Here is a 6,929-nt window from a genome sequence, read left to right on the forward strand (position 1 = left end):
ATTTACCTTATAATATCATCAAAAACAGCTTACTGATGATTCTTTGTGATACCAGGAAAATTATATCATTGTATTACTACCAAGATTTCATAAGGGAAACAACAAAAATCAAGGGGAAAAAAGGATATTAAAATAAAATTATAAAATGGAAAAGACCAAGATGGAAACAGGGTCTCTAGATGTCTTTGTAATGAATCAGTCCTTACCATTTTAGCTATGACAAATTCATCAGAACAAAGGACAAATGGAAAGAATATCCCCACACCAAATGAAAAATATTCTTTCTTTCTTTAAAAGTTCTTAGACATTTGAAGAAGAAAAACAATGTTGGGACAGTGAATAAAAGGCACATTCATTAAAAGTTAATGGTGTAGGATACAGATAATGAGAAATAGAAATGGAATTCATAGAGACATATTATCTTTGCAATGCGTGGCAGAATTTAATGTATAATCAACATTACTGCACAGTTCCAATGGCTATTTTTATACCAGCGCCTCTAGAATCCAAGCCCATTAAAGATTCATGATTCCCTAGCCATGTGTTTTCCACAGTTAGAAGCATTTATGTCAAGTGGGCAAACTGCTGAAACACTAGCTATTTCCCCTTGTAATAAAGGCGGCATCAGTGTGCTGGACTCTTTCAATAAGGTAAGGGCATGGGTCTGGGGGTATCATGTTTTAAGGAAGTTAAGTTCAGGGCTTAGGTTTTTTTTTTTTTTTGTTCCTTCTGATTCTTGAAGAATAATCAAGTAAGCAGGTGGATAAAAAGGGAAAGCAAGGAGGGAGGAACGGAGCAGTATATAGAACGAGTAAGAAAGGAAATTTTCATGTCTCTATGAGAGAGTTTTGAGATCAGGTTAGTTGAGGTAGGAAAACTAACCCTCATGTAGGCAGCACAATTCTCTGGGCTGGGCTCTCAGAACACAAAAAGGAGATACACAATCTCTGCTCCTTGACTGAAGATGGGTGCAATGTAAGAAGCTGCCTCACCTTCTTCTCAAACTGTGAGCTAAACTGGTGTTTTCCTTCCTTAAGTGGCTTTTGTCAGGTGTTTTCTTAAAGCAGTAAGAAAAGTGACTAATCAGCCATTGTTAAGGTTATATAACTATATCACCTTTAAACACAATTTTACTTTTATTTTCTCAGAGTCAGTAATCATTGTGGTTTATTCTCATTCTGGTGGGTGCTGGGAACTGAAATCTGTTTGTCTGCAAGAACAGGGACGTGTTAAACCACAGAGTCATCTCTGTAGTCCCTGACTTTTCACCTTTAATAAGTGAGAAAGCATGCATGTAGAAATCAGTTATAAATGACCAATGGGGGTTGACATTCCTACTGAGTTTTAAGGATACAATGCAGCAGCCCCTGTAGAGTACTTTAGTGTTTCCAGTACCTTTATAGCACTTGCCCTTCCCACCTTCTCCTATACTTCTCTTCCAATTGGCATCAACTTTTGTACTGCCTTAGTTTCCATGAGCTTCTGGGATATTCTTCACCCTCTTCCATCCATCCGTATGGTAAAGTCAATAGAATTCTTTGCTCTCACAGCTGTGTCTTTTCCTCTTGTACCAGTAGTTTATTTCTTTCTTCTCAAATTTGCTTTTAGTTCTCAAGCAAGAGGAAGATCATTTAGTTCAAAAAAGTAAGCAGGCATTCTTTGAAGGGAAATACCATGCCAAAATAAACGAAAGAAAATAAAAAAAATGTAACCTGCTTACTTCTGTGAAGCTAAGCAATGAAGTTTCTTTTTAATGACCATGTTTATTCTTTTATTTATTTATTTTTTTTTTTTTTGAGTGCATACTACATGGACGGAGGTACTCAGAAGGGCCAGAAGAGAGTATTAGATCCTGTGTTGTTAGAGTCACAATGGTTGGAATTTTTGACGAGTTGGGTGTTGGAAACTGAACATAGTCCCTCTACAGGAGTAGTACATCTTCTTTACTCTTGATCAACCTTTCTAGCTGCTACCCAGCATATTTTCAAGCCAAATTATAATCATCTTGTTTTAACTAAAAAATTAATCTTTATGCTTGTTATCTTTAATATGATTCCTTTTTAGAACTAAAATAATTAACATTTATGTAATAGTGTACTATTTTTTGCTCTTATTATTACTAATAATTACTAATTATTATTACTAATAATATAATGGGACTCTGTGCCCCAGTGTAGGGGAATGCCAGGGCCAGGAAGCAGGATTGGGAGGGTTGGTGAGCAAGGGGAGGAGGAGGGAATAGGGGGTTTTCTGAGGACCCAGGAAAGGGGATAATATTTGAAATGTAAATAAAGAAAATATCTAATAAAAAAGGAAAAAATGTACTTATTTTATTAAAAATGCAAGGAACCCATAACTTTGACTCAACTTCTAGTTTATGCCACAGTAAGTCATTTTCAGATGAAAGACAGGTATAGTTACTTAAAATCTGAACTACAATTAAACTGAAAATTTAGTGTTAGTTCAAAACCAGACAGACCACTTTCCTGTTAAAATCAGGAGATTTTATTTCACCTGTGTCGAGATAGTAGGATGCCACTTGTTTTGGCCCTTATATTAAAAGCAACTTGAATTTGAACATTTAGCTTATTTTTCATTTAGTAAATTTCTTAGGCATCACAAAGACAAAGTCTCCATCCACAGCCCAGAGAAAATTCTCATTAAAAAAGATAGCTAGGCCAGACGTTCTCAGCCAGAGTAGCCGCGGTTTTCTGCTTCAACAGTGCTTGAATGGAACCCAGTGCTCGACCCCCTCCGACCCCTCCCTACCCCCTGCGCCCCCTGCCTCTTCCAGCCTCAGCCCTTGGCAACTTAGTCGCTCGCTGCTCCAGCATCGCCACTGCGCCTTGCCCCGACGCCACCATGACCACCGCAGGAACACCGCGTCTCCTTCTCAAGTGCGCCGGAACTACCACCAGGACTTGGAGGCTGCCATCAACCGCCAGATCAATCTGGAGTTGTATGCCTCCTAAGTCTATCTGTCTATGTCTTGTTACTTTGACGGAGATAATGCGACTCTGAAGAACTTTGCCAAATACTTTCTCCACCAATCTCATGAGGAGAGGAAGCATGATGAGAAGCTGATGAAGCTGCAGAACCAGGGAGGTTGCCGAATCTCCCTGCAGGATATAAAGAAACCAGACCGTGATAACTGGGAGAGCGGACTGGACGCTATGGAGTGTGCACTGCACTTTGAAAAGAGTATGAATCAGTCACTACTGGAACTGCACAAACTGGATACTGACAAGAATGATCCCCACTTGTGTGACTTCACTGAGACACATTACATGAATGAACAGGTGAAATCCATTAAAGAACTGGGTGACCACGTGACCAACCTACGAAAGATGGCATAAAAATCTCTGACAACCACATCCTGGGACACAGTGATGAGAACTAAGCTGACTTCCCTAAAGCCACGTGACTTTACTGGTCACTGAGGCAGTGAACATAAGTCAGACTGCCTTTATCTTTTCTATAAGTTGCACCAAAACATCTGCTTATGTTCTTTAATTTGTACCATTTCTTCAAATAAAGAATTTTGGTACCACCCCCCCCCCCCCAAAAAAAAGAGATAGGTAAATGTGTGATGATTTCTGTTTTGGCTTCTGTGTTCTAGATGAAAATGCCACATACATATTTGTGGTCAAAATAGTTACAAACAAGTATGGTATGTAGCTTATTTTTTATTGTCCTTACCGGATATGTGAATTGAATTCAGTTTCAATTCTGGGGAAGATCTCTGAGTTGAAAACTTTTTGCAGTGTGTTGATGGGGACATTTGCAGGCAATATAGCGAATAAAAACAGAGTAAGGCAGGAGTTGAGCTCAGAGGAAATATGCAATACTGTAACCCTCCTGGCTTGAGGCCTGCCTCTCAAACCACACCTCTCTGCCCACCTGCTATTTGCCATGTCTCGTTCCTGGTTCCAGTTACATCGGAAGTCCCACCTCTACAGAGACCAAAAGAAGCTGCTGATTGGGCTGGCATGCTGACGACCTTGTGGGAGGGGTTTTCCCTCACCTACTCTACCTGTTGGCTTGTAACAAACAGGGCATTAAATTAAAGATGGCTGAGCGATCACGACTCCCGTCTAATTTTTATAAAACCTTCCATATGGACAGGTATAATTTTGGCCACCCTATTTTCTCCCGACTCCTTATTCCAGAAAACTCTCTCCTACCGTTGCCTTTCCTTCTAACTCCATTTCCCAGGTAACCCTTTCTTTAACGTTGGCGCTGGTAGCCAACACAATACGTCTGCAAATGATTTCTTAGCAACTGTGGAAGAGAAGAATTGTGGAGTAGAAGATTAGACTCTGCAGGCATGTCCTGAGTTTCAACATGAAGTCCTTGACTTATGTTCCCAAATCTGCCTCTGGAGTATGGTTGATAAGGCAGCTAAAATAAATTCTCAAGGAAAGGTGTCAAGTCTGAGCTCCTACCACCAATATTTCAGAAAGGAGAAATGTGTGAAGGATGGAGTGACCTTGACGGTGTGTATTAGTGAATTTACCAAACTATTAAAAAAATCTAAATAAATAATGTCCACAATTGAGTATTTTTCTGTGAAATGAAGACAGGACATTGGAAGACTTGATTTCACAAGTTACACCCCTACTTGATTCTACAGCTTTTGTTTCATGGTAACTAAAGCTTTTATAGCTCAAAGCAAAGGTAGGAATCTTCTAAAGTTGAAAAACTAACTAAGAAGGTTTTATTTTACAAATGTAACTTCTGTCAGTAGTTAATTTACAACTTTGGACTCATGTTCATGTCAAATTTGATTAAAATTTCAAAGGATATTATAAATACAAATAGACAAGTGAACAAAGTAATAAATGAATACTGGAAGGGAAAGGGACAGAAGACATTATTTAAAGTTTCTTATTTAAATCTTTTGCAGATTTAAAGAAGAAACTATCAAAATATTTGAGTATTTTAAAGTTTTTTTCTATTACAAATCTATGGACAGCACAGAAATTTTCATTAATTTTCCCATATTATATGAGTAGGGAAAATACAAAAACTGAAGTTCTGAAGAATTTAGTGAATTCAGTTGACCCTCCCAGTACTTAAATGTCTAAGTCATCTACTACAGTTAAGTAAAATATAGATTTCAAGCCTAGGTTTTCATTTACTTTCAAACTTTATAAAACTATAATGGTTCATATAAGCAGTACTCTCTCTGCTCTCAAACATTCTGATTAGTTAACATCTGATGTCTGCAATTTGGATATTAGTACAGAATTATCAGAAAATTGAGGTAAATTCCTTGGATGTTGATAGTTCTATGGAAAATGTACAAATAAAATGAAACAGAAGGAAAGAAAGTATTCACAATCAATGTACAAGAAACAGAAGTAGGGCTGGTGGGATGGCTTAGAGGATAAGAGCACTGACTGTTTTTCTGAAGGTCCTGAGTTCATATCCCAGCAACCACATGGTGGCTCACAACCACCCATAATAAAATCTGATACCATGCCTTTAATCCCAGCACTTGGGAGGCAGAAGCAGGCAGATTTCTGAGTTCGAGGCCAGCCTGGTCTACAGAGTGAGCTCCAGGACAACCAGGGCTATACAGAGAAACCCAGTCTTGAAAAATCAAAACAAACAAACAAACAAACAAACAAAACAGAAGTAAGCTAGGTGGTGGTGGCACATTCCTTTAATCCCAGCATTTGGGAGGCAGAGGCAGGTGGATTTCTGAGTTCCAGGCCAGCCTAGTCTATAGAGTGAGTTCCAGGACAGCCAAGGCTACACAGAGAAACCCTGTCTCGAAAGAAACAAACAAACAAAAACAAAACAAAACAAAACAAAAAAAGAAACAGAACTAATAATACAAAAGTAGATTCTAATCAGTGTTTGGATTCATGATATAAGAGTATGTTTCTTAAAACTTAATTTAATTTTTGAGAGTCATGGAATCATGTTGGAAAAGTATTAATGCAATTATATATCAGCCATTGGGAAGATTTTTGAATTGTAAAGTTGCCATATTCAAGTATAGTTTTTTAGATTTTTGTATAAAGTACAGAAACTTGATCTCATATTGTCAGAATATTTGGAAAAAGTCTTCACATTCTATACAGATTTACTGTGGTCTTTGGGTCAGATACAAAACCCAAGGTCTGCTCACTTAAAATATCATGACATGAACAAGGGAAACTTGTTTTAAATATTAAAACTTCAAGCGTTTAACCCCAGGACTTGGGAGGCAGAGGTAGGCAGATTTCTGAGATCGAGGACAGCCTGGTCCACAGAGTAAGTTCCAGAACAGCCAGGGCTACACAGAGAAACCCTGTATCGAAAAACAGAAAACAAAACAAAACAAAACAAAAAAACCTTCACATATCGACCAACATCTGGCTTTTCATTTATATCTTTAGTTTTTTTCTTCAATAATTTTCAGTGAAAGTGTTTTCTGACTGTTCTATGTCTATAGATCATGTATATATTTTTAAACTTGTTACCTAGACAATAGAGAATTTTGAAATTTTAATTTTAATGGTTAATAATTGGTATATAGGTATAATCTCAAAACACCTATTCTGGACATTTCATGATTTTGATAGATTTATGTATCCTTTTATATTCTTAGAAATGCCCTATTATTCTTATGTATGTGAATATGTTTCCCATCCTAATCTCTTAGGTACAATCAAATGAGAAATTATCTGTTATTTAGAACATATCTTAAATATGTGTGTGTTTGTGTGTATGTCTGTCCCTCTCTCTCCCTCTCTCTGTGTATGTATGTATGTATGTGTGCACATTTGTAGAATGGAGAATTGTCCTTTTATTTCTGTATTCTCTAGAACTGAAAAGATGTTCTATTTTGACAGGACTTTTCTTTTGTTGGTTCAAAAAAATAGTAGTATTTACTTTGCTCTCTTATTGTGACTATATTGATGGGCATTCATACTTTA

At 37.4% G+C, this 6,929-nt stretch overlaps 1 pseudogene; it reads left to right on the forward strand.

Moving 5' to 3' along the window:
- The first annotated feature begins 1,809 nt into the window (after positions 1–1,809).
- On the forward strand, positions 1,810–3,356 carry LOC116099924 (annotated as a pseudogene).
- Positions 3,357–6,929: the final 3,573 nt, after the last annotated feature.

Source organism: Mastomys coucha, unplaced genomic scaffold, assembly GCF_008632895.1.
Source record: "Mastomys coucha isolate ucsf_1 unplaced genomic scaffold, UCSF_Mcou_1 pScaffold20, whole genome shotgun sequence".
Lineage (NCBI taxonomy): Eukaryota > Metazoa > Chordata > Mammalia > Rodentia > Muridae > Mastomys > Mastomys coucha.